Raw genomic sequence first — 14,671 nt, 5'->3', positions numbered from 1 at the left:
CGACCGGTGATGTCACGGAACTCGCGATGCTCTATTGGATGAGTCTCACAGGGGCGGGAGAAGGGGCGGGCATATTCTGCCTGGAAACCAGTGACGTCATTGAAACAGCATCATCCTATTGGCTGCGACGCTCGAGAGAACCCCAAAACCTGTTCATGGCTTGGGGGGAAAAGAAGAGCCAGGATGGTCGGGAACGGGGGAGCAGGGGGTTCCAGTGCCCAGGAAAGGGGCAAAAAACTTTCCCCTCTCTCTCCCAGTGCCCCCCAGCCCATCTCAATCTCCCTTCTCTCCCAGGGGAAGGGACTGGGGAAGAGTTTGGGGGAGTCCTAGAGGGGAAGGGAGCAACTAGGAGAGAGTTAGAAGGGTCCTGGGAAGGCTGGAGGGGACTGGGAAGGGTTTGGGTGGTGTCTTGTGGACTTTTGTGGGTCTGGGAGGCAGTTTGGGGGCCCTCAGAGGGTTGGGGGGAGGACGTTGGGAGTGTCCTGTGTGCCTGGGAGGGGATTTGAGAGCTCCTGGCGGGGCTGGGACAGGGTTTGGGGGAGTCCTGGATGGGCTGTAAAGGGGTTAGGGAGGTCTGGGGGGCGTTTGTAAGACTGGGAGGGGGTTTGGGGGACGCCACGGTGAGAATTTTTGGGGTGTCCTGACCCCTCCAGGCCCTCCTCGAGCCTCTGACAGACGCCGCCCCCCCAAGATGCTGACAGGGGTAGGGGCTCTGTGTTGGGTTCATCCTTCTGGGCTGGAGCTTGGCTTCCACCTGCGGAAGGAGGTGAGGGGGCATCAGGACCAGCCGGGCCCCGCCCCCCCATCCCCCTGCTGATTCCGGGGGGGTTGTGTGTCTCCCCTCCCCCACTGTCACTCTGCCCCCGCCCAGCTACTCCCAGTGTTCCCAGTAAAGCTTCCCAGTTCTCACGGTCCCGGTTTTTGGGGAGGGGGCACTGAGGGGGCTTGGGGGAATCAGCCACAGAAGGACCCGAAGCATTTTTTAACCAATGGGAGCGCGCGGAGCTGATGACTCATCAGTTGCCAGGCAGCTCCCAGCGCTCCCCGCCTCACCCCGTTCCACCCCCCCCCGCGGGTCACGTGGCGTCGAACCCTCCCCACGCGCTCCTCGCCCCATGGGCTGGGCGCGCGCAGCCAATGGGAGGACGCGGAGTGGGCGGGGCGAGGCGGGGATTGGTCGGACAGTGGAGGGGCGGGGCCAAGAGCCGGGGCCGGCCCCGGCCGAGGTGCCCTCGGTCAGTTGGGAGTTGGGAGCGGCCGCGGCCGGACGGGCACAGAGAGCGGCCCCGGGGAGAGACCCCGGAGGAGGGACCCACAGGGAGCGACCCCCAGGGAGCCACCGCCGCCAAGGGCCCCCCGGGGGAGCTCTCGCCCGAGCGGGGCCGGAGCGGGGCCGGCCGGGGGGCACAGGGGAGCCGGGAACCGCCTCCTCCTCAGGCGGCTGCTGGGAAGGAGCCTGCGCTGGCAGGAGCGAAGGGGCTCGGGCTGAGGCCGGGCAGGGCCAGGGCAGGGATCGGAAGAGTTGTTTGCACCCACAGGGCGCTCGGGCGCTGCAAGAGCTCGCCCAGGTGGAGTCGCCGTCCCTGGAGGTGTTTCAGCGGCGTCTGGAGCTGGCCATGAGTGACGCGGTTCAGTGGTTTGGGGGATGGAATCGTGGGATGTGCTGAGCTGGGAGGGACCCCTCAGAACCTTCGAGTCCAGCTCCTGATTTGTAAAAACTAATGGAATGGGGATCAAACTATTGGGCTCCAAAAGGTCTTCTACCCCTACTCTACAAAATGCAGGCCTGTGTTCCCCACGGAGGGAAGGCTGGCAGTTATCAATGGGAACAACAAAGAAAAGCTCAGAGCTTTTATTTATTCATGGTCACCACATAAAACTAACCCTCTGTTCATGACTGTGTAGAACTGTCATCAAGTCCAAACTTTCTGGTGTAAACATCAGTATATTTGGATGCAATATTTGCATGCTGTGCTTCTGTGGCACCAAGTGGATTTAAAAGGTTGTAACACTTTATGAGATCACCTTTACGCTTGTGGGTTATATTTTTTAAAAAAATAGTGAAAAGCCATTTATTACAGAAGACAACAATGAAAGAACTCCTATTTAACAAAATATAAAGTAGGACATCAATCAGGGCAAATGTACAATTGTAAATAAAAATCATTACAACTCATTCAACTGTTTGCACACTCAAAGGATATGTTTGAAAATTCTGCCTCAGAAATAAATAAATAAAATTTCAGAGGCAGTTTGTTACAACTGTTTCAAAGTTTCCAATAAAATTCACCACTCTTGAAATGCAAAGTCTGAAAAATGAAACAAGAGTGCCGTTGGAATTCTGGTTGCCAGCTCTGATCTCTACAGGAGTTATTCCAGAGTGTAACAAAAGCAGCAACAGAAATAACCTTTGGCATTAGAGCACCGTCCTGCATTAATTGGTCCTGCCAACAGAGCTTTGCTTTTGAACCCCTCTGATAATGAAACCTTGCCAGAACTGTGAGATTATAATGTTGATTTTCTTAAGAAGTTGTGAGTCCTTAACCCAGCATCTCCAGGTGAGCCCCTGCAATAGGAGAGTCCTGTTCCTGCCGTCAGTGGAGAGGAGGGATCAGGTGAGCTGAGCAGGCTGCAAGGGCTTGGATTTCTGCAGGGCTGGGATGTTTTCATGGGTGGACTTCTTCAAATGTGTTTGAGGGAGAAACAGTATTTTCTGTTTTATCAGCTTTCCAGTTTCAGAATGTTGCAATTTATCCCTAAAATCCAATATGGAGTTTCGAAAGATAAAAGTCCTGATCCTGAATCTTTCAGCCTCACCAGCCAATTGCAACTCGCCCAGGGAAGTTCAGAAGTGGAACCATCCATGAAATGCCCCCTTCTGTCCCAGAGATCCCCCAGAGATTCAGCTTCAGTGCCAAACCCCAGGGAGTGTCAGCTGCCACAAAACTGATGTTTGAGTTAGGTGGGTTCCATCTCATGTTCTTTGGGGTAGCTGGCACATCTGGAGCAAGGGGGGTGGGCAAAGGTGTGTGATTGCCAAGGTCCAACACGGGCAGTGTCCCACCAGCAGCAGTTTCTCTGCTGAAGGAAGGCAATGAGTTGCAGAACTAATTGGTGAATTTTTTTTTCCTTTTGCATCTCTTGTAAATAATAAGGTATGTATTAGATAATGTATCTTAAATTTCCAGTTAGCAAAAAGTGTAATGGATTGCTTTGATATGAGTGTTTTGATTATGTTTTTGCTTATAGAAGTCCCTAAGGAATTGGTAAGGATTTTTTCCCTCCTCTCCTCCCCCCCAGTTAGTCACAAGGGTTTTCAAGCCATTGCTGGGCTAAACTCACACTGTTTGTTGTGAGGATGACAGATTGTGCTTCTTCAGGCTTGTCTGCTGTGCAGACAGACCCTCCTGTTCCCCCTCTGTGCCCCACACACGTCCTGGGTGTATGGAGGGAAAAGCAGGGGCAGATTTCGTTCAGATTTGGGGTTTGGGTAAAGAGATTCTATACTGGAGCAGCATGAAAACCATTTCTGTCTCTTCTGTGAGTTCACCCCAACATGGGCAATGTGTGAGGGCTCCCAGCAGTGTCCAGCCAATGTCACCCTTTAAATCTGGAGCCTGAAGGACCCTCAGCTTTGCTCCCCTTTGTGCCTGGGTCACACTTTGTTGTGTGTATGGCAGGGCTGTAAAGTTTGTTCCTTCCAGAAAACAACCCCCCAAATCAATCTGTATTTTTGGGACAATTTTGGGGTGTGTGTATTGGATGAACTTCTGTCCTGATATTCCCTATTTATTGATACCCTGCTGGCAGTATCACCAGTCAAGTTTCAGGATCACCTGTCAAATGTCTGTGCTGTGCTGGGAGTTTGAAATACAGAAGTGCCAGTGTTTTAAAATGGTACTTATTTAACTTGGGTTATATAAAATAGAGATATAGAATGGGAAAACACAGCCAAAGCTTCTGGTAATTCCTTGGAGCAGCAGCAAAGTACTGGTTGGATTGGGTTGGATTATTGCAGGAAGAAAAGTGACAGATGCCCACCTGAACAGGGCACAAGAGGCTGAGCAAGTTCCAGGTTGCGCCCAGATCTCCCAAAGGGAAAAATCCATGCCAGGTATGGTGGATCCATGGTGGATTGTCAGTGTTCCATGGCTGGGGGGAGGGCTGTGGGAGAGGGGAACTTGGAACACCTGCAGGGAGGAGGATGCCTGCACACGTGGAGAACCTGTCCCCAGAAGGCATTGCTGGGGTCAGGGCTCACCCCAGGGCATGGGGATGGTTGATGATTTACAGCTCCTGGTGCAAATCTGCACTGAGTTTATCCAGCCTGCAGGAAGGCTGGCACAGTTCAGTGGTGCTCTGTAGCACACACCATGCATTTAGGAAATAATAAAGTTGTAATAACATATTCTTTTTACTTCATTTGATACAGGAAAAAAAGTCCAAACGTGTGTTCAAATCAAAAGGGGAAAAAAGGCTTTTTTCCTCTTTAGACGACAGATACAGCTTTACTTTATGGCAATTGGACAGGTAATGAGCCTTTTTCAATTATGCTATTCAAACCTTTTTTATATATTCTCCTTTAATTGTGTAACAAATTTGCAGTTCAGGATAATGTAAAATACGTGTTTCATCATCTGAACAGTCTCAATCAAACCCAAGAAAGATCTAGTAAGTATTTTTTTTGCAACAACCACATCTCTATAAAGTCCTGTGGAAGGATCAGAGAGTCCACACAGGAATAAACCACAGGAAAGGTCTTCTGAGTAGAGAAAGGGAGAGAAAGGAAAGAGACGAGTTCAGAAAGGAAAATATAAAAGGGAAAAGTTTCCCAAGCTTTTGCAGAACCAAAAAATGACAAATGTCCTTGTGTGTAGCTCCTAGAAATGAAAGATCTTATTTTATATTTGTAAATATTTACCTGTCCCAACCAGATAAATATGGTTTATAATCCAGGTGACGAACTAATAACAGGAGAGTTGCAGGAGTCCTGAAGCTCAGTCAAGTTAAAGGTTTTGACAAAGAGTTTAAACAAATCTTTTTGTCCATTCCAAAGAGTTCCAGAGGAGTTGATTTATTCCCAGTTGGCAGACAGGAGTCAGCTTATGAAGCCTTTTTAATTTAAACAGGGCCCCGATGTGATCGTTTGGTAATTGCTGGAGTAAAATTAATAATAAAAACAAAACATTGTGAAGAATCAAATCAAAGTCATTTTTTCTTCCATGACTCAATTTGGCTGTTTTTCCTGTTACTAATCTCCCTTTGAAAGGTGATGTTTTAAGGATTATAACTCCAAAATATTTTAATTTCTTAAGCTTGAGTCTGTCCTTCTTTGACCTACAGGCAAACTTAGTTTGCCAGGAAGCAGGACAGAACTAAAAATGCCTGGGAGCAGCACGTGGATGTTTTGCAGTTCCTGGTGAAAACTTGCAAGTTGTATCATCCATGTCATGAACGCTGTAGTTGGCTCCATGTCCTATTGCACTGATTTCACCTCTGTTTTAAGATGAGAGCAGCGAATTCTTGTTGCAGATTTTTGTTTCTTTTCATTTCTGGCAGACAGAGTTGCTTCTGTTCAGCACAGCCCTGCTCTTCTCAGGAGCCCACGAGACACGAGCATGGACTGTCCTCCTGGGCCCCTCCTGCCGTGCCTGTGTCCCAGTGCACGTGCTGTGGGCAGCAACCAGGGAGCTGGAGACACGAGTGTGCAGCCAGAAGGACAGCCTGGCCAGGGGTGCTGCAGTGCCCAATCCAAGGCTCCCGGGGTGCTGTGGTGGTGTTGAGTGGGAAAACCCTCCAGGCGGTGCTGGACAAGATCCCCCGGCAGCAAAGGCAGCTGCTCCATCTCCAGGGCACTCTCTCAATCCGGGGTTGCAGGAGCAGGATAAGGAATATCCCTGCACCTTGTTCCTTGTGGCAAGAGGCTCCATCCCTGTAGGAGCCTCCGTGAGCCCTGCTGGCTGGAGGCCGGAGGAATCCCGGGGGACAGGTCTCCCTTGTGCCCTGGAGCCGTGGGGATCAGCAGACCCCGCTCATCCCTGAGGATGCTCATGGCCAGGAGGAGACTGAGAGCAACAAGCCTGTTCCAGTGAGGCATTCCCAGGATAGAGTGGCACAGCAGCAAGTGTTGGTGCCCAATCCATGGCTCCCAGGATGCTGCCATATGGGAAGACCTTCCACGCGGTGCTGGACAAGATGCTGCAGTGGCAAAGAGAAGTGTTCCCATCTCCAGGCTCTCTCCTGATCCAGCTGTGGAGGAGCAGGATAAGGAATATCTCCACACCTCCATTACTCCTGGCAAGATCCTCCATCCTTCCCAGAGCCTCCATGGATAAGAGTCCCTGCTCCCGAGGAGCAGTGGGTATCTGCAGACCCCGCTAATCCAGTCCCAGTGGGAGCCCAGCCCATTCCATTCCTGGATTCCCAGGGGCAGGTGGCACAGCAGCAAATGTCCCAGAGCCACCAGTGCCAAATCCACAGCTCCCAGGATGCTTCCATATGGGAAAACCCTCCAGACATTGCTGGACAAGATCCTCCAGTGGCAAAGGCAGGTGTTCCCAACTTCACGGCACTCTCTTGATCCGGCTGTGGAGGAGCAGGATAAGGAAACCTCAGGAACTCAGTTACTTCTGGCAAGAGCCTCCAGGCCTCCCAGGGTCTCCGTAAGAATCTGCAGAATCCACATGGCAGAGCCCCCATGGACAGGTCCCCCAGGTCCCTTGGAGCCGAGGGGATCAGCAGACCCTGCCAATCCCTGAGGATGCAGAGGGCTGGGAAAAGCCTGGAAGGAACAAGCCCGTTCCAGTAAAGTGTTCCCAGGAGCAAGTGGCACAGCACTAAGTGTTGGTGCCCAATCCATGGACTCCCAGGATGCTTCCATGTGGGAAAACCCTCCAGACATTGCTGGACAAGATCCTCCAGTGTCCAAGGTGGCTTTTCCCATTTCCAGCTGTGGAAGGAGCGGGATAAGGAAAATCTCTGCACCTCTGTTGGTTCAGGCAGGAGCCTCCATCCCTCCCAGAGCCTCCCTGAGCCCTGCCAGGCTTCAGACGGATCAGCCCCCATGGATGGCACTCCCTGCTCCCCTGGAGCCGCGGGAATCAGCAGAGCCCGTTCATCCCTGAGGGTGCCCATGGCCAGGAACAGCCTGGGGGTAACGAGCCCATTCCAGGCTCCCAGCTGAGGCATTCCCAGGAGCAAGTGGCACAGCAGAAAACTTCCTGGGGGTGCCAGTGCCCAGTCCACGGCTCCCAGGATGCTGCCATGTGGGGAGACCCTACAAACAGTGATGGACAAGATCCCCAAGCAACCAAGGCAGCTGTTCCCATCCCCAGGGGCTGTCTCGACCCAGCTGTGGAGGAGCAGGATGAGGAATATCTCCACCCCTCAGTTACTTCTGGGAAGAGCTTCCATCCCTCCCAGAGCCTCCTGAGACCTGCTGGACTCCAGATGGATGAGCCCCCTGGACTTTTTGGTGGGAGAAATAGAACATTGCTCACAACATTCCACTATGACCAAATAAGGAACAACAGAATCTGGAAGAAATCCTGGAGGATTTATTGGATCAGGGATGTACCTGAAGCAACCAGGATGTCAGCTGAGCTCTGGGGACCCAGGGAAGATCAAACCCAAATGTTCCAGCCTTTGTGGTGAAAACCAGTGACACTGTGCCTGCTCAGAACTGAGGGCAACAAGGGAACACCTCAACTTTGGGGGGCACCAGACACAGAAAACCCCTCCAGAGACCCCCAAAGAAGACCCCAAATGACCAAATGGGTACTTGCAATAGGGGGGTGAGTGTGTAAAGCAAAGTAATGGGCATGTGTTGAGTAAGGGGGAATATCCAGTGCCTGTGGAATCAGTGTGTGATCCAAAACCCTGTGTGTGTCCCTGGGCAGGCTGGATGAGAGGAACTCTCCTCCAGGCCCCCAGCAGGCTGCACTAAAGAATTCCTGCTTCTTCCCCCCAACCAACTGGGCTGAAGGGCTTGGTTTCTGCTGCTTTTGGGCATCACTGCTGGCCCCCAGATGGGCCCCTGTGCCTGATCTCCCGTGGATCCCAGGGATCTCTGGATCTTCACAATGGCACCAGGACTTTCCTGGAGAAGAGCACAGATCCCTGGACCGGTCTGGGATGTGGGGAAAGTCCCATTGGATAATAAGGCATTCCTTTGGGAATGCTGCCCGTGTAAGATGTGTGGATCTTCCAATGCTTTGGGGGGTTATTTGGTGTTCCCCAATTTGGTCTCTGGCTTTGTTTTATCCACTGATCACTGGTTTGTGTTTGTCTTTGTTTCTGCACTGTAACATCTGCACAAGTGGGTTCTGGGTCCAAAACTGACCCCATTTGTACCAGCAGTGAGTCAGCAGTGTGGGGAGTGTGAGAGAAACAATCCAAACCCTGCCAGTGGGGTGGGAATAGGGGATGGAAATTGTGGAAATGTTCCAGGTGAATGTTGGCAGATGGATTGCACTGAACTGCCCAGAGAAGGGGGGTATAAATATCTCCTGGTCTCGGGGGTACCTTCTCTGGGTGGCCAGATGTTTTTCCTTGTGGCACCAACCAGGCTAGGGAAGGGAGTGGAATCCTGTTGAATCCAGGAATCCCTGGATTTGGGGTACCTTTGGGAAGGTCACCGGACAGAGGTTCCCACTGGACTGCAGAAACAAAATGCTTCAGTCTTGTTTTGCTCTTCTGATGCAAGTTAAAACACTCTTGACATGGGGGGAAAATTTACATCTCATTTTAGTACCAAATGTGACCCCAGAGTTGCCTACAAGTGCATGGATAAAGTGAGCAAGAATATCTGCTGAATGTGTAAATGTGTGTGGAATCAAAAGCCCTGTCTGTCTGTCCCTGAAGTGGTGAGGCCTGAATTACAGGCCCTGGGCCCAAACTGACCTCTCCATGACCCTTCCAAGCTGATGTTCTGTTTATCCGTGTACCACTCATCAGCTGAAGCTGTGTCTGTCTGTGAGTAAAAGATGGAGTGTGATAAGGCTGCAGCTTATCAACAAAATGTGTTAAAATCTGCTCATCAACAAAATGTGTTAAAAGCTTTTTAGTGAGCCATGTTAGTATCTGCTCAGTACTGAACACTCTTTGTACCTGTTCATTGGTGAAATCTGTGTGATTGTCAGCAAGGTCTGATCTTTGTGTGTGTAGATCCTGGTCAAGGCCCTGGAAGTGATACCTGGCCTTGTCTGGCAGCAGATGGGGCAGGTTGTGACTCCCTTGGCTTGTGAGAAATAGAACATTGCTCACAGCCTTTCACAAGGGGCAAATAAAGAACAATATTATCTTGGAGAAGTCCTGGAGGATTGGATCAGGGATGTACCTGAAGCAACCAGGATGTCAGCTGAGCTGTGGGGACCCAGAGAGGATCAAACCCAGATGTTCCAGCCTTTGTGATAAAAAACACTGACACTGTGCCTGCTCAGAACTGAGGGCAGCAAGGGGACACCTCAACTTTGGGGTCAACAGACACAGAAAACCCCACCAGAGACCCCCAAAGAAGACCCCAAATGACCAAATAAGGACTGGGGATAGAGGGTGTGAGTGTGTAAAGCAAAGTACAGTATTTGTGTGAAGGGAGAATATCTAATGAGTGTGTAAATTGTGTGTAATATAAAGCCCTGTCTGTCTGCCACTGAAGTGCTGAGGCTGAACAGGCCCTGAGCAAAGTTGGCCTCTAGAGATCCAACCTGATGTTCTATTTATCCCTCATCAGCTCAAACTATGTGTGTTTGTGAGTAAAAGATGTAGTGTGAGAAGACTACACTGTGTGTCTGCTCATCAACAAAATGTCATTAGTAAGATGTATTAATATCTGCTCATTAGTGGATACTGTTTGTGTCTGTTCATTAACAAAATGTGTGTGATTGTGAGCAAGGTGTGACCTTTATCTCCCCGTGTTTGGGGGCTGGTGAAGGCCGTGGCAGTCGATGTCTGGCCTTGCTTGGCAGCAGATGGGACAGATTGGCTCCCTGGGTTTGCCCCTTCAGGCCTGGCCAGGCTTTGGGTGGGACCCAGGAGGAGAAGGGAGTGTAATAAGTAGTAGTAGTTAAATTTAGTCATCAAATTATTAGTAGTAGTTTACTCATTAAATTATAGTGCATGTTATATACATATATATGGTATTATAATCAATGTTCTGTTAAGATTGGGAGACTGTAAGTTACAGAATGGTTAAGCTAATAGCCATGCAGCTTGCAATTCTTAAGCTGGAAAGACAAATTATTGTGTTTTACTGAATAAGTATTTTGTATCTTACTTTTATAAAAAGCTTATTGTCTCACAACACGCATAAAGTAAAGGAAAGAAGGACAAGGAGCAAAGAGTCAGGAACTGAAACGATGCAGAGTATCCAAGATGGACACCTAGAGATGCCAGCACACGAGGCCTCAAGGTCTAAGGACTGATTGAAACTATGGACAGGAAAGCACCTGGCAACTAAAACAGACTTGCAAAGAAACCAACCAGAACCAGACCTGCAAACTGAGATCCAATGGAAGGAGAACAAGTAACTATGGGAGGGGAACTGATAAGGGAATAAAAGTTACTATTTTTGCCTACTGCACTTGCGGGCTGTGAGTGGAGCAGGAGACTCCCCGGCCGCCCAGCATGCTGTTTTGCTTATTTGCATTTTCTATAAATCTTCAATAAATTTTTATTACTATATTTCAACTCAGTTTCATTTTACTTATAACAGGGCCACTGTGACATTACAGGGCTTAAGGGAGCCAAAGGAACTGAGGGACAGTGACAACCTTATGAAATAGTGGGGTCATTGTGACACTGCTAAAACCCACGAAATCAGGAGGCCGTTGTTACCCTGGAAAACCTCATGGAATCAAGGGGCCATTGTGACACTGCAGGGCCTCCTGGAAACCAAGGAACACAGGGACACTGTGGAATCTCCTGGAACCAAGTGGCCATTAAACACTTGGGGCCTTGTGAAAAGAGAGGAACCCTGAAACATTTTGGAACCGGATGGATCCAAGCAGGCATTTTGAAACTGCAGGCCCTCAGAGGAACTGTAGGAACCCTGGGATATAATGGAAGCTCCTGGATCTAAGGGGCCATTGGGACACTGGGGAACCTCTGGGAATGAAGGGGCCACTCTGACACTGAGGAACCTTTTGGGCTCAAGCGGCCACTGTGACACTGCAGGGCCTCAGAGAAGCCAAGGAACCCTGGGACACTGTGGAATCTCCTGAAATCAATGGGCCACTCTGATGCTGCGGAACCTCCTGGAACCAAGGGCTCATTGGAACCCAACCGGGCCTCCTGGAAGCAAAGGAATGCAGGGACACTGTGGAATGCCCTGGAACCAAGGGGCCATTGAGCCTGCCCAGCACTCCATGGAATCAAGCAGAGCCGCTGCCTCCCCCCCGCCGCCGCACGGACCGGAGTCACCGGCTCTGCCCCGCTTGGACCCCTCTGGAGTCAGCGTGTTCTTGGGCAGCACAACTTAGCTCAGACCACAGAGTTTCCCAGAGTTTGCTTTGCCCCCTCTTTCCCGGGAGTTTGGTTTTTGTTCTTTGTTTATTCAGGTGTAAAAGAGGGAAGGGAGGCACGTGTTGATCCCTGTTTTGATCTGTTTACAAAAGGGAGTTGGGGCAGGGGGGAGAGAGGAGGCAATTTCTCTCTCTGCTGTTGCTTTGAACTGTTCTGTTGGTATTGCTGGTTTTGCTGCTGTATTTCTTGTCAGTGAACTGTTATTTTTTTCACTTATACCTCCTTGTATTTTTTCTCCTTGTATTGGTGGGGAATAAAAGGGGAGTGAGTTCATTTTATTGGAGTTCCCTCCCCAAGATGTGTCTTTAAACCAGGACAGGTTGCTCAAGGGCTCCCTGAAATTTGGCATCATTCACAAAGGACTTGAAAACACCTTTATGTCCCATTGTACAGAGAGATAATAAAGATGTTCTCTAGTGGTGTTCAAGGGCTGGTCAGGGAGGGATTTCATCAGGAAGTTGCTGCCAAGAGGACTTTGTACCATGGATTTTATTTGACACTCTTCAGTCCAGCTCTCACCAATCTGGCTCTAAGGAGACCACAAGAGACCATGTCAAGGGCCTTGATAAAGTCTGGGTACACAACATCCCCTTCTTTTCCCTCCCACAGGAGTTCTGCAATCCCTGCCTTGTCCTTGCCATGCCTGGCAATGGCTGCAGGAGGACTTGCCATGTCCCTTTCCCTGCTGAGCCTGAGCAGTCTGGAACTCTGCCAAGCCTCCTTGCTGCCCTGTTTGCAGACTGGTTCCATGTCTGCCTTTGCCAAGGCCCCAGGAACCTCTGGGATGGCTCTGGCCTTTGTAAGGGTTTGGGAGAGGTCTCCCAGTGACACTGCCCAGCCCTCTCAACATCCCTGACACCAACACCTTTCCAATAGCCCACACTTGCAGAGGACTGCCCAGGACACAACACAGATTGTCATGGTGGTTCTGGAGAATTAGAAGTGATTTCTTCTTTAAGGCCAAACACTCCCATTGGATTTCAGTGCAGCTGAAAGATTCCCTCAGCATTTTCCCCAGTGCTTCCCTGCCCTGAAGGTTTCTGGCCATCAGGCTGTAGCTGAGGGGCTTGGGCAGGGCCATGAGGAGGGGGTAGAACAAGGGCTGTGTCCAACTCTGCCAGGAGGGCTGTGCTGGGCAAGGAGGAGGAGGCTGCAGCAAACAGTGGCACTGCTGAGCTGAGAGGAGCAGGGGGAGAGATCTTGTGCCTGCCCACGCTGGGCAGGAGCTGGCCCAGGATGGCAGCTCTGAAGCACTCCCAGCATGTCCCTGGCAACAGCAGGGGAAGACTGGATCTAAAAATCAGGCTGGGAATGCAAAGAGCAGGAGTTTCCTGGTGTCACTGCAGGAGAGTTCCAGCCCTTCAGCAAGGGCACAGAAGAAGTGACCCAGTCCATGCAGTGCCCTCAGAAGATCCCACAGCATCCTGTAGATGCTGTCAGGGAGGCCAGCTCTGCTTCACAAGTTCCCACTGCCTGTCCCTGCCTGTGCTCAAAGGCCTCCCACCCCCAGGACTGTGCTCAGAGAGCACTCAGGCCTTCCAGCGAGAAAGGGGCTCACAAGGACAGTGTGAAAGTGGAAAGAGCAGCTCTGCAAAGACCAAGCTCTGCTGCTCCCTGTCAGTGCTGCTGTGCTGGGATTCTTGTCCCCTTGCCCTTTGCAAATCCCCCTGTCCTGCAGTGTGCTGTCCTTTAGGAACAGCTAAGAAGAAGGGTCTTGGACAAAGAAGGCACTGCAGGGTCCTTTATTTTGTTTAAATACTCAGAGAGCACAATTCATCATTTATACATCTCTGGGTCAAATTCAATGGGTAGACACTAAATTAGAAGGCAGATGCATAATAATATTTAATTGCACAGAAAATTATTGCAAGAAGAACCCGATGACCTCCACGAAAAACCTGAGCAGGAAGGCTGGGCCATTAAGAGTCTCCTTCTGAATGCTACACACCAGAACACAGGCACTTTATTGCTCCTGAAAAGCATCCAGTCATCATTTTCCTTAGGGCATCCTTGAGCTCCTGGTTCCTCAGGCTGTAGATGAGGGGTTCAGTGCTGGAGGCACCACCGAGTACAGAACTGACAGGGCCAGATCCAGGGATGGGGAGGAGATGGAGGGGGCTTCAGGTAGGCAAATGAATGCAGGTGCTGAGGAACAGGGAGACCACAGCCAGGTGAGGGAGGCACGTGGAAAAGGCTTTGTGCCGTCCCTGCTCAGAGGGGATCCTCAGCACAGCCCTGAAGATCTGCACATAGGAGAAAACAATGAAAATGAAACAACCAAACACTAAACAGGCACTAACCACAATAAGCCCAAGTTCCCTGAGGTAGCCTGAGTGTGAGCAGGAGAGCTTGAGGATCTGAGGGATTTCACAGAAGAACTGGCCCAGGGCATTGCCCTGGCACAGGGGCAGGGAAAATGTATTGGCTGTGTGCAGCAGAGCATTGAGAAACCCAGAGGCCCAGGCAGCTGCTGCCATGTGGGCACAAGCTCTGCTGCCCAGGAGGGTCTCATAGTGCAGGGGTTTGCAGATGGCAACGTAGCGGTCGTAGCACATGATGGTGAGGAGGAAATACTCTGTTGAGATGAAGAACAGAAAGAAAAAAGCCTGTGCAGCACATCCTGTGTAGGAGATGGTTGTGGTGCCCCAGAGGGAGTTGTGCATGGCTTTGGGCACAGTGGTGCAGATGCAGCCCAGGTCTGTGAGGGAGAGGTGCAGCAGGAAGAAGTCCCTGGGGGTGTGCAGGTGCTGGTCGCAGGCTATGGCGCTGAGGATGAGGCCGTTGCCCAGGAGGGCAGCCAGGGAGATGCCCAGGAAGAGCCAGAAGTGCAGCAGCTGCAGCTCCCGCCTGTCTGAGAATGCCAGGAGCAGGAACTGGGCCATGGAGCTGCTGTTGGGCATTTGCTGCTTCCTCAGAGTGTTTTCATCTGTTGAGGAGGAGAAGTCAATGCTGAGTTAGACCAGGCTGCTGCAGCCAAACAGGACACGTCTCACAGCCACCCCACTCTCAGGCTCTCTCTCCTCACTCAGACCTCCCTGCAGCTCCCTCCCTGAGCTCTGGCTGTTGCTGCCTGAGGGGACCACTGAGCCAAAGGAAGGACTGAGCTGGGGAATTCTTTCTGGTTGTTCCCCCACTTGCACCTGCCTCAGTT

General features: G+C 51.0%; 1 long non-coding RNA gene across 2 annotated transcripts; it reads left to right on the top strand.

Annotated features, from left to right (window-relative positions):
- The first annotated feature begins 1,651 nt into the window (after positions 1 to 1,651).
- On the top strand, positions 1,652 to 9,842 carry LOC126651501 (uncharacterized). 2 transcript variants are annotated; one of them, XR_007631734.1, is made up of 3 exons: positions 1,652 to 2,615; positions 4,433 to 4,530; positions 5,560 to 9,842. It is a non-coding gene; the product is annotated as an uncharacterized LOC126651501 (long non-coding RNA). The 2 variants fall into 2 exon arrangements; XR_007631733.1 differs by lacking the exons at positions 4,433 to 4,530; positions 5,560 to 9,842 and adding exons at positions 2,812 to 2,962; positions 3,929 to 4,077.
- Positions 9,843 to 14,671: the final 4,829 nt, after the last annotated feature.

Source organism: Myiozetetes cayanensis, unplaced genomic scaffold (assembly GCF_022539395.1).
Source record: "Myiozetetes cayanensis isolate MyiCay16 unplaced genomic scaffold, myiCay2020 scf635, whole genome shotgun sequence".
Taxonomy (NCBI): Eukaryota; Metazoa; Chordata; class Aves; order Passeriformes; family Tyrannidae; genus Myiozetetes; species Myiozetetes cayanensis.
This window is presented reverse-complemented; position numbering and strand designations above follow the sequence as displayed.